The following is a 19,986-nucleotide window of genomic DNA, read 5'->3' on the forward strand; positions in this document are numbered from 1 at the left end:
GGCCTCACGGCCGTGCTCACACATCCTCACTGCACTACACAGAACTCCTGACTCGGGTCTGTGGCTTGAGCGGCGTCCACACTGCAGAATGACAGGGCTTGGACCTGAGTCAGGGCAGAACTCGGCTCTGACCACCCTCCCCCCCAGCAGGGTTCTAGACCTGCGTCCTTAGTGCTTGCTGACCCAAGCCTGACTGATTTGTGTGTGGATGGAAGGCGGTTTCAGATCTAGCTTGAGTCAGAGCCCAGGCTTAGTGTGCAGTGTAGCCATACCCTTGGTGACCTCGAGCAAGTCACATGCCTGCTTGGTGCCTCAGTTTCCCCACCTGTAAATCAGGGATAACAATACTGCCCTGTCTCAGAAGGGAGTTACTGAATCAATATGTGCAAAATGCTCCCAGACCCCGTGTGGGGCGGTGGGAAAGGAAAGTATTGTCACGACAGGTTCCTATTGAAAAGAGGAGATGTCACAACCGAACCTGGGGTGTCACATGATCTGGTGGGATTCACCCTCCCCTGGGCCAAGTCAAGGGATATCCTTGCCCAAACCATTCCCCGTGTGTCGCTACACAATGCATCCCTAAGGCCTGGCCTGGACTAGGAATTCCTGGAAGGGATTGTTGATGATGCTATAGTCACTTGTCTGCTGGTCATTTATTATTTGTATTACCATGTCACCTAGGGGACCTAGTCCTGGAGCACGACCCCATCGTGCAAGGTGCTGTACAAACACAGAACAAACAGATTGTAAGCCGCTTTGGGGCAGGGACCATCTAAATATTAGGCCTTATAGCTTTGTATTTGTTGGTCAGATTGGAAAGTTAATTGCCAATATGGGGGAGAATTCCCTTTCCAACACCTAATGGTCTCAGAAGAGCTCACATCTCACTGCTCAGACATGCACAAGTATGTGTCTATGTGTCACGCTGGCTCCTGTGCTAGAGCAGAGAAAACGCCTTGCAAAGGAGATACCACGCCCCTTCCGCTGCTGCATACGACCACGACTCTTCATGGGCAGCTGGGGCGGGGGGGGGACTGGCCCTTCAAGAGGGTTAGGGCTCAGCCTCACCTGATCCAGGTGTAGCCCAGCTCCCCCCGTGAAGGGCATGAGTCCAGGGGCCACGTGACGGGAGCATGCGACTCAGAACCAGGCCCTGCTGGGAGATATAAAGGGCAGCCTGAGATCAGCTAGACAGTGAGATCTGTGGGAGATGGGGTCTGGCCTAGTTGTTGGGTTTACGTTGAGCTGTTTTGATCTGGAGAAATCACTCACCCCTGAAGCAAAGGGACTGAAATCCTGCTGTCTGGGGAGTTGGCCCAGCTATCTTACACAGCCGTAAAGTCGGATTTACTGTAAAGGCCGTGCAATGAGAAGGATGGTCTATCAGCTGTATCTTAACTATGTTTATCCATAAACTCCAATAGACCCAATACCATGGACTGTAAAAGAAAACCCCTGTATTATTAAATGGGTGCACAGGGCGCTGGCTGTACCTTAGGTGACCTGCCACAGACAAATAGCCCACAGAGTCTGCCGTGGAAAGGCATACTAGGAGCAATACAATAGAGAACAAACACGGCCGCCGTGTTGCTGAATAGGGGCTGTATTATCAGCTGTATTTGGAGGAACAGGAGCTGCTCGCTGGGAGCAGGTGTATAATAACAAGGTACTTATTCAGAAAAAAATCACTCCCCTCCTTCCCACATGTCCACATTGTAAAGAGAGCTAAAACCCCTCAACTCCTCACATATGCTGAGACTTAGTTTCTGTTCTCAGCAGCCAAAACTCAGCCCTCGAGAGCTATTTAATGACGATGGGCTGGGTCCTCGGCTGGTGGAGACTGGTGCGGTGCTGTTGACTTTGGTGGAGCTGCGTGAGTTTACACCGGCCGGGGGTCTGTCCCCCTACATGTGCTGTATCCCTAAGTACAAAGAGCACCACATGCACATTCCTTTCTAATGCCTCTCTCATGGGAGATGAAGGAAAACAACCAAGAACCCACGTAAAGTCTCCAGACAGGAGCACTGTCACATATGGCTTCCTTGCAACAGGGAGCAGCGGCTGGAAGCCAGGGAGAGATCTGAGGGGTGGATGGAGATTCTCAGTCTTTTCCATACCAGGACTCCACCCCTTCTCCTGAGGATCCCCCCCTTCCCCCAGTAGCTGGGATCCCCATCCTATTAACAATCTGGAACCCACACAAGGGTTGTCTCTCCTCGACAGTTTAACCTTCCTGGGCTTAGAACCCATGATTTAGACTTTAGAGGGAATAGCTACATATGCTGAAATGCACAGCTCAGTCTATACCAGACTCCTAGGAGACAGCCCTTGATTATCCCCCCAAAGGTATTGGGCTAAATTCATTCCTGGTGTGTAACGCCATTGAAATCCGTGTGGATTCAGACACACGTGACCCAGTTTTGCCCACTCTTAGGCATACTCATAGGAGTGATGACTTGTCCACAAAAACCTTCCTGGAAAGTGAATGATTGGGGGTGAGTAGGAGCAGTTTATGCACTCAAGGTCATCAATCAGAGTGTCATATGATCCAGATGTCATCCAATGAGGGAGCAGAAGCCTTGCCACATGACTCAGCTGCGGTGAACTGCAAACAGGTCAATCATCAAATGCCGACGACTTCACTGCATTGCCTATAACTGCCTTTAAAAGAGAACTGGATAAATTCATGGTGGTTAAGTCCATTAATGGCTATTAGCCAGGATGGGTAAGGAATGGTGTCCCTAGCCTCTGTTTGTCAGAGGATGGAGATGGATGGCAGGAGAGAGATCACTTGATCATTGCCTGTTAGGTTCACTCCTCTGGGGCACCTGGCATTGGCCACTGTCGGTAGACAGGATACTGGGCTAGATGGACCTTTGGTCTGACCCGATATGGCCGTTCTTATGTTCTTATGAGTGCTGGCACCAAACAGTTTGTGGGAGACTCCGGAGCTGGAACGGATGTGTGACAATTATGCATCAGAAAAAGTGACCAGCGAACTAGCTGTGATCTGCGCACAAGAGCTGAAGACGATCTCATTTCCACCAGCTCTAACACTGAGCTATTCCTTCCTATTGCCTGTTTCCACTGGTGTAATTTATCGAGCGTTTAGGAGCAGGCAAATGAAGGCAATAAACCAAAGAACGCTTGTGATCATTTTTTATTTCCTCTCTGTTTATCACTAGGCTGGCGGATTTGGGAAGGGAGGGTGAGGCTGTTATTATTTCAACCCATTTTGATTTTACCAGCTGGGGGGTTTCTCTGTAGGGGATATGGCTGTGGCAGATGGAAAAAGAGAGCAGTAGGGGGAGGAAGGGATGGAAAAGTCTCTGGTAAATCCCTAAGGTAGGAAGGAGTGGTTGTTTTTTTTCTCTTCCAACAAGCAACAAGCTAATGAAACATTTGGATGCCTCACTGTGGAAGTGGGCCCTGAGGTCTCTCTTGAGTGGGACTTGGCATGTGATCCAGGCAGCAGCATCTTGGCTGGTTTTCTGTCTGTCAGACAGTGGAGCCAGCTCACGAGCCAGTGCATCAAAAAACTCCACCAGCAGCACCAGCAAGATTTCAGTCTCTTTTATTCAGGGATGAGTCTCAATTCTCCAAAACAGTTCAGCATAAGCCCGGTCCTTTCCCCTGCCCTTGGGTCTCCTATAGGAGACTATCAGCTCCCTGTATGGCTCAGTCCCAATTTGTGATCATTAAAATTGCTATGACACTTGCATCATTTTCTTAAGGAGCAGGGTTCTTATCTGATAAGATACCTACCCTGTTAATTACACCTGGCTCCCTAAATCCCTCTAAGTCATTTCAGCTGAGCTGGTTGGAAAACTTTCATCAAAAAGTTCTCTTTTCCATGCAAAAGAAAAAAAAAGAACCATTTTGCACAAAACTCTTCACAAAAGAAGATTTTGCCTGTGTTCCAACTGGCTACTTGCCGCCCCAAGCGGCGAAGCCAAAAACAAAACAAAACAAAAGATAAAGTCGCGATTGGCGGCACTTCGGCGGCAGCTCTACCGCGCCACTTCATTCTTTGGCGGCAATTCGGCGGCGGGTCCTTCCCTCCGAGAGGGAGTGAGGGACCCGCTGCCGAAGACCCGGATGTGCCGCCCCTTTCCATTGGCCGCCCCAAGCACCTGCTTCCTCTACTGGTGCCTGGAGCTGGCCCTGGCCATTTACATGCCAAACTAAGTGGCCAGATCTCCAAAAAAGCTCAGCAATTTGGATATTTTTAAGGGGATGGAGCGGGACCATTCCCCCACTTACATATGGAACTGCAAACCTGACCAGAAGTGAAATCTGGGCATGAGTGCTTCAGAATATCTGGCCCGAGGTGCCCAATTCGTCACTGCCCTCCACTTTGCATATTCACATACACCAGTGCAAAGCAGATGCTACATGCTACCAATCTGACTTGGTATAATTTTATACGCCCTTCACCCTGGTGTACATGGTAACACGAGTGGAAGGACATTGGAGAACTGGGCCCCTGACAATTTGAGTTGTGGACTGCTTCAACGCTGCCTTGTGGTGCTGGGGGAACCAATCCATCTCTCTCTCCATCTATAGCTATGCTGTCTCCATCCCTTCCCTGCAAGCAGGCTGTGGGCCGAGCTGGACCAAAACTTTGGAAATGGACCACTCAGGTCCCGATTCAGCAAAGCACTTGAGCACGAGCTATAATTCCCATTGAAAGCCTTAGGCTGATTCTCACATCACGGAGTATCCTGTGATTTCTACTCTGCAGGATAATGCCGATGACTTCACGGCATTGACTCCAAAAGAACACAAGAAAGGCCAGACTGGGTCAGACCAAAGGTCCATCTAGCCCAGTGTCCTGTCTACCGCCAGTGGCCAATGCCAGGTGCCCCAGAGGGAATGAACTGAACGGGGAATCATCAAGTGATCCATCCCCTGTCGCCCATTCCCAGCTTCTGGGAAGCCTAGATCTGAATCCTAAATCACCCTGCGTTTGGCTGGAGACCAAGCTCAGGTTTGTTGGAAAGCTTCCCAGGGTCAGATCTGTAAAGGTCGGGAGGTCCCCAAAGATGCAGATAGGCAACTTGAAAATCCCACCAGATACCTATCTGCTAAGGCTGTAGAGCAGCCTCATTAATCTCTAAGTGGTCTCGGTGCCACTAGACCTATCTGCATCTTTAGGGCACCTAAAAATAGTTTACAAATCTGGCTGATGGAGCCTGGCATGATGGCGAAGTCCGTCTTTCTGCCCTGGCTTTGTGTTTCTCTCCACTGCCTGGCTCCTTCCCTTCGCTGTAATGAAGCAGACAGGTTCACCGCCATTTGCTTTTCCTCTTTGGAGGCGCATCTACCTGACACCTCTCAGACTCAGAGCCCGGCGCATTGCTGTACCGACCCTGATCAGGTGGCCTGGCAAGGCTCGGGTTTCTTGCCGAGTAAATGATACGTGAACGCCAAGCTGCTGGAGGGGGGAGGGTTACAGATGTCACCCTGACCAGTTTCACAGCTTCGCCAGTTAGAGACAAGGGAATGGAGCCTGAAAGGGGCCTGGCTCTTGAGCCTGTTAGAGTGCAGCAGAGAACGTCCCTTCTTTCCCTACAACACGTATTCCAGTCGTGTTCCCACAGAGCTCTGCCAACACCCCTCAATCCTGCCCCATAGTCCCACCACTCTCCCAGCCTTGGGCTCCTGCCCCACAGCCCGCCCCCGCTCTCTCACCCCTGGGAGCTCCCCCACGCCACAGTTCTGTCAGCATCCCTCTGTCTGGACCTCTACAAACAAACCAAACCAACAAAAACGATATTTTATATATTAGGGCAAAATAGCATCAAAGATCGTGACGCTGCAGTAAGTATTGACCCGTGAATGTCCAGGCTGATTTACCGCCCAAGGGAAGAGTGCGGAGCTGGTTTTGAACGTCACATTTCACTGGGGCTCTCAGGCTGATAAGGCGGGGATCAGACCACTAGGGCAGAGTGAGGGGACTGCATGAGGGGCTCAGCCAGTCTCTCATGGCCCCCCGGCCACCAAAAGGCCTCTCCCTTCAGTAGCAGCATCCCCGAGTTGTGCTCGGGGATGGGCTGTGAGTTGGGAGGTGGACCCTACGGATGAACGTTCCCACACGCAGGGCAGTCACACTGTATTGCTTTCAGTGAGGGAGCCCAGGGTTGTGCTCTGTAGATGGATGGCTGTTCCCAGCAGAATGGCAGCACCCTCTGGGGGAGGAGTAGACTCCTTTACTGCCCTCACTTCGGCACACCTTCGGGTGTCCTTGGCAGTTTGGAAGGGACTGCGAGTGCGGTGTCTTCAGCTAAAGTAAACGACTCGGCATCCAGCTCCCTGCGGCTCCTGTGAAACCCCCAGCCAATGTTCTGAGGACTGGAGGCTGCAAAAGAGAAGTGGGGAGGATGCTAACCAGGGTAGGGGAGTCCAAGGCCATCCGTGGGGGCAATGGGGCAGTGTCAGGCACGCAGCAAAGCTACAAGCTCAGCACAGCAGATCTCCCTGGGCACCTGAGTTCTTGCAAAATGCTCCCCTCCGTGTGTAAACCCTGCTGCTCCCTTCGCTGGAATGCAGATAAAACCTTCCCACCCCAGCTGTTTCCTCACCCTGCCTGGCATGAGGCTGCCAAGGCCATGATTCCCACTGACATTGCTGAGCACACGGCCTGCCCCTGCCAGCAGGCTCTGGTGCTCAGGGCCTCGCTTTTACATAAGGCTGCTCTAAGCCCCTTCTTCCATAAGGGGCACTCCTCCACCCTGCTGCCCAAACCTGCCCCCATGCCAAGGGTAGCGTGGGGGGAGGCCCCCAGCCCAGGCATTGCCAGTGACGTGCCTGCCAGCTGGTGAGCACACACGGCATTGCTGTCGCCCCTCAGTGGAACCCACCTCGGCCGCCCCGATGGCACCTTGTGCTACCTGAGCAGCAGCTCAGTCAGGACCCAACAGGCTGGACCTAGGAGTCCGTATCTCTTCAGCTGCGCTGATGGGAACTGGTCCCGCTGCCCTGTGCATGAGGCCAGCTCAAGGCCCAGCCAAGAGGAAACGTTAGGAAACAATCAGGGGAGGCTTCATGTCGGCGAGTGTAGGAGCTACCTCGGTGGCCTGGAGCCAGGCAAAGACCGCAAGTGCTTCGCATTCAGTGGGGTTACACGCAGGGTGAATTTGGTCCCAAGGGAGACAGGAATGTGGTGGGTAACTCAGGGTGGAAGCTTATCTGTGTGCCTTGCTGGAAGCTGGGTGGGGTTATTTTAACTCAGTGCTTGCAGGGGAAGAGGGGACCCTGATTTCTGCTGATACCAGGACCTGCTGAGCTCATTTCTCCTTCTCTAGGGATCTCTGTTCGGGTCTTAAGCAACTTCCCACCCCACCCCAGAGCAAAGGGCAGGAAGGTGGGAAATGACAAGCCGTGGCGGGAGAGTTTAGAGCAGACACCATCACCATTTTAGAGACAAACATTGCTCAGATTGTGAGAAGGAAGGGTCTGCATCTCGTACAGCTCCAAGCACTCTGCCAGCACATCACAATCCATCTCTAGTAATCAAGAGATACTGGCTCGGTTAAAGGATGTTCAAAACAGAATGCAGGTCCCAGTGTGTCGCCAGCAGGTGGCTCAGCAGGGAGTGGTGTCAAGTCACTGCTTGGCATAATGCCCTGAGCAGGGCGGCCAAGCCAAGGCGTCTCGGCTGTTCCTGTGCAGGCTATGAAGCCCGTGCAGCAAAGTGGCTGTACAAAGCCGCCCCCAGGATCCGCTCTCTGTGTTTGAACCAACTAGGCCTTTGTCTACACTGGGGTTTTAACCTGTACTGTGCAAGCCCCCAGTGTAGACACAACTGAATCAGTTGCACCTTACAGCATGGCTACAAATCAGCAGTACGGGGGCTAAAATCCCAGCATAGACAAGGGGTAACTCACATTTCCAAAAAGCTTTTAGCTCTGATTTGCTGGGGCGGGTGGTGGCAGGGTTTGTAATATGCCCTTGTGAGTTTCACAGTCTCTGTTTCACACCCCATACTTGGGTTAATAACCACACGTTACCTTTCTGCAGTGACTGGTATCCATGCATTCCCAGGGAGCCCACAAACTCTCATTCATTGCCTTTGCAGCCCTTCTGCGAGGTGGGTATGATCACCCCACCCCACCCCTTTTACACATGGGAAAATTGAAGCAGGGAGAGACAAAATGGCTTCCCTGCAGCCACAAGTTGAGTTGGCACCAGAACCCATGAGTCTTGACTCCCAATTCTGCCTCCCCTTTCATACTAGACCCCACTTCTTTCCCAGAGCTGGGAATAGAACCCAGGAGTCCTGACTCCCAGTCTGCCCCCCTCAGCCCTAAACCTTCCCAGAGGTGAGTCGAGAACCCAGGAGTCCTGGATTCCCAGTCTGCCCCTCTGGCTCTCAGCACTAGACCTTCCCAGAGCTGGGAATAGAACCCAGGAGTCTTGACCCCCAATAACTGGGTAACACTCCCTCCATGCTGCGATGAATGCAGCAGGGGCCTCCAGGACAACTCGAGTAACCCTGGGGGAGAGCGTGACGACATCTGAGAGCATGTAGGAAAAAGCACCGTGGTGGCCTGGGAGCCAGTTTGCAGCAGCAGGCGACAATCCACCTGCCTCTGAGTCAGACTCCTCTGAGGAGCCTGCAGTGGAATAAACAGAGCACACCAGGCCGCCCGTTGCTACGTAGGAGAGCAGCCAGAATCACAGGAACAATGACGGCCTGGAGTCACCGCAATGCAACTAATGGGACCCGTAACACCCACCAGGCACCAGGAGGCTAATGAGGCTAATTAGCCCCATCATTAGATTTGGCTTCCGGTGCTAAATAAAACACCCAGGACTAGGCTGTCAGCATCATTACTGCTTTAATTCTGAGGCCAGAGCAGGCTGCACATGGCCGTGCATTTCCTCTGATGCTTAGGGGTGGGTCTGTTACCAAGCAGGCTGCTGGGCTCCGTCTGTCTCACCGTGCCTTGTCCTGTCTGCACTGCAGATCAGCCCCCCCAGGGAAAGAGGAGCCACAAGCAGATGAGACACTGCAGGGGGGGGGGGGGCAGTGCCAGTGACTTCTCCTCTCTAATGCACCTGGTTCCTGCCAGTGCCCAGGAGCCCAGAGTTTGCCCCCTCCTCTGTGCGATGGCCTCACATCCTTCTTTGGTGCCAACGGGACAGCTGTCGTAACAAGTCAGTGCCCACTAGCAACTGCATGGTTCTCACTGTGTCACATCCAGTGACTTCTTAGAGCTTTGCAGCAAGAGCAAGGCTAGAACTCAGCTCTTCTTGATCCAAAAGCACAATCCCCTAAAAGCTAAAGGAAAATCTCTGTTAGCCGTACAGGGCCTATGACACACAGGGGAGAGGTTCTGATTCCATCCAGTAGAGGGCAATGGGGGGACTAATGTTCAGAGCTGCTCAATGCAATGCAGCTCCCACTGCGTGTCTTTAAAATAAACATGCACTTTCTCTCTTTAGTTCTCTAGGCAGTCATGTTGCATCATCAGATGGTCCTGGCTGCAGGAGTTTTATTTTTTTTTTAGATGAGTTGGGGAGAATGGAAATGCATGATTAAATTTTTTTGCTCCCTGCAACGAAAGGCAAATGAAGAATTTAAGATCGTCCTTAAACCAAGCCAAGCTCACACAGCTCATCAAATGCCCCTCCCTTGCTCCCAGGAATGGGAAAGGATCTGGACAAGATTAGCAGTGACCTAAGGGAAGTCACTCCAGTGCCTTTCACTCTGAAGTTAAGGGACTTCAACTAGCAAAGCAGCCCACAGTGGCTGCAAATTCTGGGTGCTTGTAGTATCCCACATGGCCCTTAATTCCTTCTAATGAGAAGAGAGTTTTCTCCTAAATCAAAAGGGATGAGAAAAAAATCTGTATATCTGAACTTTACCAATAAGCATCATCTCAGTCCAAAGGTTTGGGGGGAAATTGAGAGTTCCCGGAATCCTTTTTTCACCAGCTAGTAAACATAATAAAATAATAATAAAAAATAACTCCAAGCAAATAGGTGGGATTTCATAATGATATTGATCAATAATGATCACACTCAGTAGTCAATTGCAGGATGCCTAGAGTAACTTCATTTTACCTAGGGAGGTGGTGGAATCTCCTTCCTTAGTGGTTTTTAAGGCCCGGCTTGACAAAGCCCTGGCTGGGATAATTTAGTTGGGGATTGGTCCTGCTTTGAGCAGGGGGTTGGACTAGATGACCTCCCGAGGTCCCTTCCAACCCTGATATTCTATGATTCTATGATGCAGGGCCTATTTGGGGTGGTACCAGGGATATAACCAGTCACACTGGCACCCAGTCCTATATGTGCAGACTTTTTTTTAAAGTCCCACAGGACTCTTGGGAGCTATATGGCCAGAGATCCATACTGGAGACTACTGATCTACCAGTCTCCCTCCACCCCCAGGTGTCCCTACACCTGGGCCATGTGGCCAAGCAAGTCCAAGCTCAGCAGTTTGTGTCAGAGGCTGTCAGCACATCAGGGACTGGAGAGCAACACAAAGGAAGGACCTTCCATGTGGAAGATAAAGAACAAACCTACAGGCACCGCAGAGGCCCTCGTGAGTGCAGGAGCTTCCCCAAGGGCTGACCCTGCACGCCTGGGTGTGTTTGCCAAACAAGAAATGACACTGAAGGGCTAAAAGGAAAATGCAGATGGACACAGGTGCAGTCTGCAAGGAGATGCTGGGCATGCATGGAGAAGCAGCTGGCTCCGTCATGGGGTTGTTATTCGGTCAAAGGTTAAGGATCTGCTGTAGCAATGTGACTATGCTTCACCTGGCAATGGCGCAGAGCTGCCTGTGGGATCACAAAGGAACTGGCAGGCAGGCCTCTCTCTAGCTGGAATGATTTATTTTTTATAGGTCTGTCTATTGACCTACCCGCCCACCCCATACGCATCCCTCTATCCCTCATGCACTCATCACTGTGATATCTGGGCACTTACACAAATATTTGAAGCTAAATTCAGTCTGAACAACTGCCTTCTCCACTTTCCCTTTGGTTGTGGCATTATGACATCAGCTGGGTCTGTGGATGTGCCCGGCATTTTGTGGTTCTTGTTGTTATCCTTTATTCCCATGGCTCAGCTCCAGGGAATTATACACTGGATGTTTTCTCCCAACATGGTTAGTGCAAGACGACTTTGGCAGAGAAGGAAATGTCTTGTCTTTCTTTCTGAAGGCGGGACAATCTGGGCTTGTTCTGTCTGCTAGTGGAATGGATTTCCATGGTGAGGTGGCCTCTTGCTGTGTCCACCCTGCTCCCAGAGCACTGCCCTCAGGTGATGAGATTTGATCACAGACAGCAAGTCAATGAAACCAGAGGCAGAGGAGGTCAATGGAGAAGATGGTGCACCAACCAGGGGCCAGACTGAAGGAAGGCATAGTGTGTGCTAGCTGAGTGTGGCTTATTCATTATGGTAGACTTCTTGCTTAGTGTGTAAATTGTCCTGGGGTCCAATGCCACGCAAGCCCTCATAGCACCTGTGAAGGTTATGGTTGTTATGTCCACAGCTTACACCCAGAGAGAAGTTAGATTAAAAACATAAAAGACTCTTGCTGAAAGCTTGCAATGTAACACCACTTCATTGCTTAGAATTCAGAACAATAACACAAGGGAACCCAAAACAGAAAGAGACAAAGCAGGCTACTCTTGAAAGCAGAGAGGCGCAGCTCACCCCACTGTTCTGTAGACTGACTATCTGATGACTGACTAATCTTAGGCTTCCTGCAAGCAGGACCAAGAAAACCCCCTGAAATTTGAAGTGATAGCCTACAATTTTAACAGTTTTAAACACACTACAATGGTACTGTTATCCCTTTGAGCTGAGTGAGGTTTTGCAGGGTTGCTGCCATTAGGATGAGAAATTGGTAGTATGAGTCTGGTCTACTCTTGGTGTAATTTTTTTTTATAAAAAACGTACACAAAGTCCTGTTTCCCTGAACACAATAGGAACAAACAGCAGCAGGCCATTTCCTAGTCCCCAAGTCTGCCCCTCCAGCAATCTCTGTGCCCAAGAAGCTCTGTCTTTCTGCTTCCTCTCAAGGGCATGCTCAGAACTCCTTGTCCCTGACTTTCTGCCTCCAGCACGTGCCAATTGCATCCAATATGCTACTGGCTGCGTTTGCAACTTTGGAAACCCTGCAGTTCACATGGCTTAGCTCTGACCTAATGTGGCTTAGTCTTTGGGCAGTCGCCTCCACTGTTTGCCACTCTCTTTGCTACATAAAGGGGCTTGATTGCGCCTTCTGTTGATCCTGAAAGAGAGTGCTCGACCACCCACTGGCTTTAATGAGATCTGGTTGTTTTTGGATCCAAGACTCCACTGGTAGCAGCTATTAGCACCTTCCAGCATCACACCAACTCCAAGGCTTGGCAGAGGGAGGACAGTCTTGTGGTTAAAGCACAGCACAGGCGCTAAGGACACCTGCATTCATTTCTAGGCTCTTCCCTACATTTCTTGCGTGACCCTGGTCAAGCCACTTATGGGCTGATTTTCAGAAGTTCTCAGCATTCATCAATGCCCTTGCAGTCTACGGGAGATGCAAGTACTCAGCACCTTTGAGAATGAGGCCAGTCGTTCTGAGCCCGAGTTCCCCATCTGTACAATGGCGAAAATAACATTTATTTTCTCCCACCCTTTGTCAGACTTGTGTGGACAGAGCACTAGGCCGGGACTCAGGTTACCTGGGACTCAGGAGACTCCCAGCTCTGCCACTGGCCTGCAGGGTGACCTTGAACAAGTCATTTCCCTGCTCTGTGCCTCGGTTTCCCCATCTCTAAAATGGTGATAATGACACTGAGCTCCTTTGCAAAGTGCTTGGAGATCTATGGATGAAAAGTGCTGCATAAGAGCTAGGTATTATCATTATCATGTAGGGCAGGGACTGTCTCTCACTGTGTGTCTGTGCAGCGCCCAGCCTACAGGTCCTCTAGGTGCTACCAGAACCCAACTAATAAATAATGGTGAGATGAGGGAACGAGGTGGAAACCGAGAGCTAAAAGTTTCACGAGATGGGATGGAGTGAGTCCTCGAAGGACCCCTAAAGCACGGAAGGAACCGAAACCCCTGGCCTTGAGGAAATCAAATACCAATATTATTTTAGTTATTTATATTGCAGGAGTGGCCAGGAGCCCCAGTCACAGACCAGGATCCAGTTGTGCTGGGTGCTGTACAAACACAGAACAAAAAGACAGTCCCTGCTGCCCTCAAAGATAGATTATATGAATCTAAGGCTATGTCTACCCTACACTACAGATTTCTGCCACCGTAGCTATGTCCGTCAAGGGTGTTAACGAGGCGTGTGCTCCAAATGTAGATGCAGTTATACCAGCAATACTGTGCTTTTCCCAATATAGCTTGTTTCATTCAGCGGGGGTGAAATAAACTACCAGTAAAAGCATCCACACTTACTGATATGGTAAACCTAAATATAGATGATCGGTAGGGAAACTTTTCTTTCTTTATTCTAAGAGCAGCTATATCAACACTGATATGAAGCCAGTTAAATCCACCATCCATCTTGGGTCTTTCCTGACTTCCCCACTTTAGAAAGGGTTGAAAGCAGATCTCCATAGCTGAATGGGAAAATAAGGAAGCAGACAAAGCCTGTTCTCTGCATCTTACAACAACTCCTCTGATCCTCAGGGTTACTCTGCATTGCTCTTGGTACAGATCTTTTTTTTTTTTTTTAAGAAATGTTTAACCCACCTAATCCTCTGCTACCTCTGCCTCCCATCATTGGAGGATAGGTAGCTAAAATCTCCATCTAATCCATTTGCCAGTATACAGGGGCCAGATATCTGGATAGATCTCTGAGAAAAGGGGTGTTGAGTTGACTCTGCTAAAATGAACCCTGCAGCTACTGTCTGAGTGCTTTGCTTCGCCAAAAACTAATGGGCTTTTCCCCCTGGTTGCATGGAGACACACACACTCTCTCTCTCTCTCCAGGCGGAGTTTTCAGTCCCCTGAGGACGGATAGCATTCTCCGGCGAGGAAAAATCCACCGGTTTTTCTCTCTCACACACATACAGAGTCTCAGATAGATACGCACACCCCCAGCATCTGGGCACCTGCTTCTTTCCCTCTAGCATCTGTAGCTTTGCCTGCGATTTCTTTATATAACGGTGCTGAGCCGGAAGGGTTATTTTTTTATCGCTCCTCTTTCTTTGCACATCTGGCTGCACCTTGCAGCCCCCACCCCCTCCTCATGAGCTGGAATAGAGACCTATTTCCAAAGATCAGGATCCCCCAGCTTTCAGCCTGCTTCCAGTTCGGAGACACCTAAGCCAAGGAGGGGTACCGTAAAAACAGGAGCTGCTGTGATGCCTGCTTTTGTCGAAATCGTAGCTGGTTTCTTTCTTTTTCTGTCTCTTTTCCCTCTCCAGTTCCAGGACTTTGAGTAGATGCAGAAAGATGCAACTGACAAAAGGTGAGTCAATTTCACTTGGCGCGGTTAATGCAATAGGGTAAGAGATGAGGCTTCGGGGTTGCCTCAGACATGCTCAAACCAAGAAGGAAAGAAAGAACGAGACAACATTAGATTGGTTCAGGAAAAAAGCGTGATGGCCAGATTCTGCTCTGGGTTGCACAGGTGTAAATCCGGAGTGACTTCCCTAACTTCCTAGTTACACTGATCAGAATCCGGCCCTGTGATCAGTCATCCGGCAGAACCCTCTCAAGATCTTATTTCACGAGTTCCTATACAAGGTAAAACCGAAGAATTAGGTAGAAACCTGCTTGGCTGCTTTGACCTTCTGAGAACGGCTTTGAAAATGAAAGGCGGCGGGAGGGGTGGGGAGTGGGGGGCAGGGAGAAACATGTTTCAAATCAAAAGCGAAAGGTAAAAAAAAGAGAAGGGGGGGGGAAGTCTGCTGATTGATACAAACAAATAACTGGACTCGGGGGAGGGAAGAAGTTGTGTGTGTTAAGTTTAGATCAGCTGCTCTCTGAGTCTCAGTATTCGGAAATCAGATGAAATCTTAGCTTACCCAAGAGAGGGGAGTTGAGTGTTGTACGTACATCCAGACCCCAGGAGGTGCAATTTTAAATATATCCCAGGTTAACCTGCTGGCGGATTTGCTTTCTCCTCACTGCAAGCAGGGAGGGGTCTTCCTCTTCTGCCCTAACTTTCATTGAGGGGGGGGGAGGGGGGGATCCCGTTCATACATTCTCAGGGTTTCTTTTCCCCAGAGCTTCAAGACTTCACTGTATTAGGTCCGGAGCAGATCTGACGCCCTCTTCTGGTGATGGGGAAAATGGCATCGTCTTTCCTGAGCAGCTAGAGGGCTTGAATAGTCAGGAAAGATGAGAGAGTAATTTTTCTTCTTGTCATTTATTCGAAAGGTGGAAAATCCCCAGATCACAGAGCTGTTGTGATTTATTCCAGCACCCATGCGTATGTTAGACACTCTCAGTACAGAAACACAATCCCTGCCCAAGAGAATTTGCAGTCTTTCTGTCTCCCTGTCTCCAGAGTAAATTGTGCCTTGTCAGGGTGCTGTCCCCCCTCAGCTGTATAGTCCAGCGATGCTCCCCACTCCCCCAACCATGCTCCCTGCGCTGCCGTTGTGTTTTCGGTCTAACTTTACATGGTAAGTCCCTGGAGGAGCCTCGACTTTCTGTTCCATGCACATCTAAGGCGGTAATAAATGCTGCTGATCATATGATAATAGTGGGACAGTTTCTTTCTCTCTCCTATTAGTGGGATTGACTGCTGGCAACGATCTGCTTGCTTGAAAGGCGGGAGGTGGGAGGGGCGGGGGACACAACTTCCCTGGTTCATCTCAGGAAATTCAAGAGCAAACTGCCTGATAAAACATACAGAAGTATTGTTCCACTTATCCTGCAGAAGGTTTTCTGATCTGCAAGGTGATTTCCACTGAATATCACTGGGTGGCTGTAGAAAAGCAATTTTCTTCCTGAAGGGCAGTGGAATATTAAGGCAGCAGGTATTGCAGTTATATTTGTTTTACATTAAATAATATTTTCTTTCTTTCTTTCTTTCTTTCTTTCTTTCTTTCTTTCTTTCTTTCTTTCTTTCTTTCTTTCTTTCTTTCTTTCTTTCTTTCTTTCTTTCTCTCAGCCAGAGAAGGGTTAATGCAAAAGTGATTCAGCATGTCTATTACACTACCCCTTTCTGCCTGTTTTCACTGCTCACAAGGGTGAGGGGGGGGGGAAGGATTTGACTTCATTTGAACACTGGACAGATTGGGGATTTCAGGAATAATTCACAGGTGCACCTCACTGCTGGATGTGCAGCGATACGCTTTGCAACTCATCGGAATATATGCCTTGTTTGGTCTCCGTGCTCTGTCTGGCTGCAGCTATCAGGAGATAAAGGGCTCCTCACCAACACGAGACAGTCAGTGTTTGGGGTTACCAGGTCTCCTCTATTTTCCATATTCACTTCACATTCCCCAGCTAAAATATCCCACTGGGCAGTATCCCCTTCTTCTACCAAAGACGTCTGGATGTGTCCCCTTCTGAACCTGTCAATGGTCCTCTGACCACTCGAATGATGCTGAATGCTCCTCTCCCGTGCAAACCTAGGAATGAGGGCCAAAGTTAGAGGGGAAGGATGGTGCAGTGGTTCAGATATTAGCCTAGGACTTTGAAAACCTGCATGCAAGTCCTTGCTCTGCCACAGACTTTCTGTGTGACCTTGGACAAGTCACTTAGCTTCTCTTGGCCTCCGTTCTCCCTCTGCAGAATGCAGATAATAGCCCTGCCCTCCCTCACAGAGATGTGATGAGACTAAATACATGAAAAATTGTGAGGTGCTGAGATGCCATGGTAATGAGGGCCAAAGAAGGCTCTTAGATGCTGTTGCTAGGTTGTTTGGTCAGTCCCAGAGAAGAGGGAGCTGCAGTCATATCATCAGAGATCATTAAATAGCAACTGGCTAAGTAAGAACTAATATGTCAAGAGATGAGTTTTCAATACTGGTATTTAAAAACACCTGCTGCTGCTTCGTGGCCTCCACCACTGCAAATAGTGCTGGTGCCTTTCTTCAGGGGAGCTGCCATTTTACAGAGGTTTCCCAGCAGGAGCCCCGTAAAGCTGCACTGCAGCCTGAGACAGGCACTGAGAAACCCAAACCCATCCAAACAGCATGTCTGTGGGGGATGATTATCAACATGCAGGTTTCAGATTCACATTTAAATGTAGAAGCTCAGAACTGGCGTGGGGTGTGGCTGGAAGATACCTAAGCATTGCCAGTTAATTATTAATCACCATCTTTGCCATCAGGAGGCATTGTACATCCACACAATGCTGTTTCCTTTAAGATTGCAGGAATGAAAACTGGGATGAAAGTTTCATTGATCATTGCTAAAAAAAAAAATCATGCAAGCAAAAAACAATGAAGCAGCATATAGGTGAATGCAAGTGCTGAATGTCTGTCGCCTACTTTGAGATCCCTTGGGCTAAGCTACTCTATAATATCTAGACATTTACATTTCATAGACGTTTAGACTTGGGTTGACAGCCCTGGAGACTAGTCATCCTAAAAACAGGAGAAGTCCAGGCAGAGAGTCTGCAAACTTCCACATGTGGCCCCATTACTGAGCTGGCGAACTTATCATGTCTAGATAATACGTAGTCCTGCCTCATTGCAGGGGGCTGGATCAGATAACCTATCGAGGTCCCTTCTAGTGCTACATTTCTATGATTCTATGATGGAAGTACCAGCAACACTGACAATTCTGATGATGGGGTTTGCTGTATAGACAACTCTCCAGGCAGAAATTGAGTCGAGAACCCCAGCTGGAACAATTCACCAAAGATTGTGGTGGATTCTCCATCACTGGCAATTTTTAAATCAAGACTGGAAGTTTTGCTAAAAGATCTGCTCTCGTTCTAACAGGAATTATTCTGGGGGAGTTTTCTGACCTGTGTTATACAGGAGATCAGACTAGATGATCACAGTGCTCCTGTCTGGCCTTAGAATCTCTGAATCTCTGCAGTGAAGAGAGTTGTTTGCACAGCCCATTCGTTCCTTGGCGTCCCTCCCGAGGCTGCCAATAAGGGGCCAGTTGTGGTGGTGGATTTCATAATGGGGACCCTCTGCCCAATGGGAACACCAAGCTGCTTTTGCACAAATCTCTGAGCAGGCATCAGGGGTTAAAAATCCTCACTCACGACCAAGCTGGGATGGATTCGAACCAGTGAAATTCTCTATAGCCCAACACCAGTTCACCGAGCCATCTGGTACCATGATAACAATAAACTGCTTGGATAGATTCTGTATCCCTTCCACGCGGCAATTAGCCCTCCGTGGGTGGGCAAGTGGGAAGAGGGAGCAGAGCTTACTGCTTAGTGTGAAGTGCGCAGCTACCACTAGACCGGGGAGCGAGGGCACTACGTTGGTTCATGGCAGGGCAAATCATGCAGAATAAAGGGTGGGAAGGAATGAGGTGAGAGTACAGGGCTAGCATCCGGTCTGCGTCTGCAACCTTTCAGGGATCAGAAATACCGTATGCCCCTCACCCCTCCACAAGCCCCTGTCTCCACTGGAAGTTCCAGATGGATTCTGGTTAATCAGCCAGAATTCTTCCAAGAGTTCGTTTAGTAACATGTCTTTTCCTCAGCCCCACCCCAGTACAGCCAGTGGCCTAGAAGCACTGGGCCCTTATCACCTAGGGAAATTTCTCAGCCTTAACACTGCCACTGTCCGCACAAACTCCTTGCTGAATACATCCCTGTCTGTAGCATTTGCTTCCAGCTTGGAAGTCTGGTTTGCATTTGTCTGCTTGTTTTTGCAGACCAGGTTTCCCCTTGCCATTCTGCTGCTGCAGGTTTTAGCAAAACCTCTGTAAAAGGCAGCCAGCTCTGGGAGCAGCAGGGTATAGATCTTGAGGGGCCTGTATCTGGAAGAGATCAACTCACCAGGCAGCCCACATCAGCTTTTCAAAGCGTGCCTCACTCCTTGCCCCATTTGAACCATTCTTGGGGGACCCCCCCCCGTGTTTTTAAATTCAGTGACTATGTGGGCACCCTTTCGTGTAGGTTCCTTTAATCATGGGATGAATCAGGCAACAGTTTCTGTGTCTCATTTGGATTGTTAGTGCTGGTGTGATATCGAAGTTGCTGTCAGGCTCAAAAATATGAGGGCTCTTTCTGTGCAGCGTGGAGGCTGGTGTTGACAGGCTGGTAGATTTCACAGAGCGACCCTTATCTGCTGTATCCACCCTGGGAACATATTTGCAAGTTCTGCTCAAGCAAGTTTCCTTTTTCTGTTTTTGTTTCTCCCTTGCTGACGTTCTTCCCTTTTGGAATAAAGAGCTGGATGGAGAATGCGATTACAGCACTTCGTGGGGGCCACCCAAACTTGGTGACACAACGGGATGTATTGGCCAAAAGCCAGCCTTCCCAGTGTGTGAACCAGCTGGGTTGGGGTCAAAGGCAACCTGGAAGCTAATTTTTGCTAGGACCAGGATCAAAAGCAAATGCACCCACCGAAGTATTTGCTTATGCTTGCATCTTCCTGGAGAGATGAATGGAAATTGCTTGTTTGAGTTTGTTGGCATTAAAAACCTCGGAAAGGTCAGCTGCAAGCTCCCCCAGCAGGGTGATAGCAGCCCTGTAGATGAATCTTTGTACCCCCAAATCAATTTGTAAGAGACCACATAATTAAAGAGCAACAGACAAATCCTGGACAACTCTGGGGGCCAATTTTGCTTCTGTCTCAAGTATTTCTGCATTCTGGTCCCCTTGTAGTCTCTATTAAGAGGATGATTGCCTGAACACAGGACTTTGCCGCTGCTGCTTATTCCCCACCTGGAGTCCCAGGGTGAAATCCTGGCCCCACTGACGCCAGTGGTAAAACTCACATTGATTTCAGTGGGGTCAGGATTTTACCCCGGCTTTGGCTCAGGCTTAATCCTGTAAATTCTTTGTAGCATCGGCAGCTTGTGAAGAGGAGATGTGCGTCCACTGAGCTGTGCAAATGTACTCAGCAGGGGGCTAATCCAATCTCGGTGAAGTTTTGCC

The sequence above is a fragment of the Emys orbicularis genome, chromosome 25, assembly GCF_028017835.1.
Source record: "Emys orbicularis isolate rEmyOrb1 chromosome 25, rEmyOrb1.hap1, whole genome shotgun sequence".
NCBI classification, from domain to species: Eukaryota; Metazoa; Chordata; order Testudines; family Emydidae; genus Emys; species Emys orbicularis.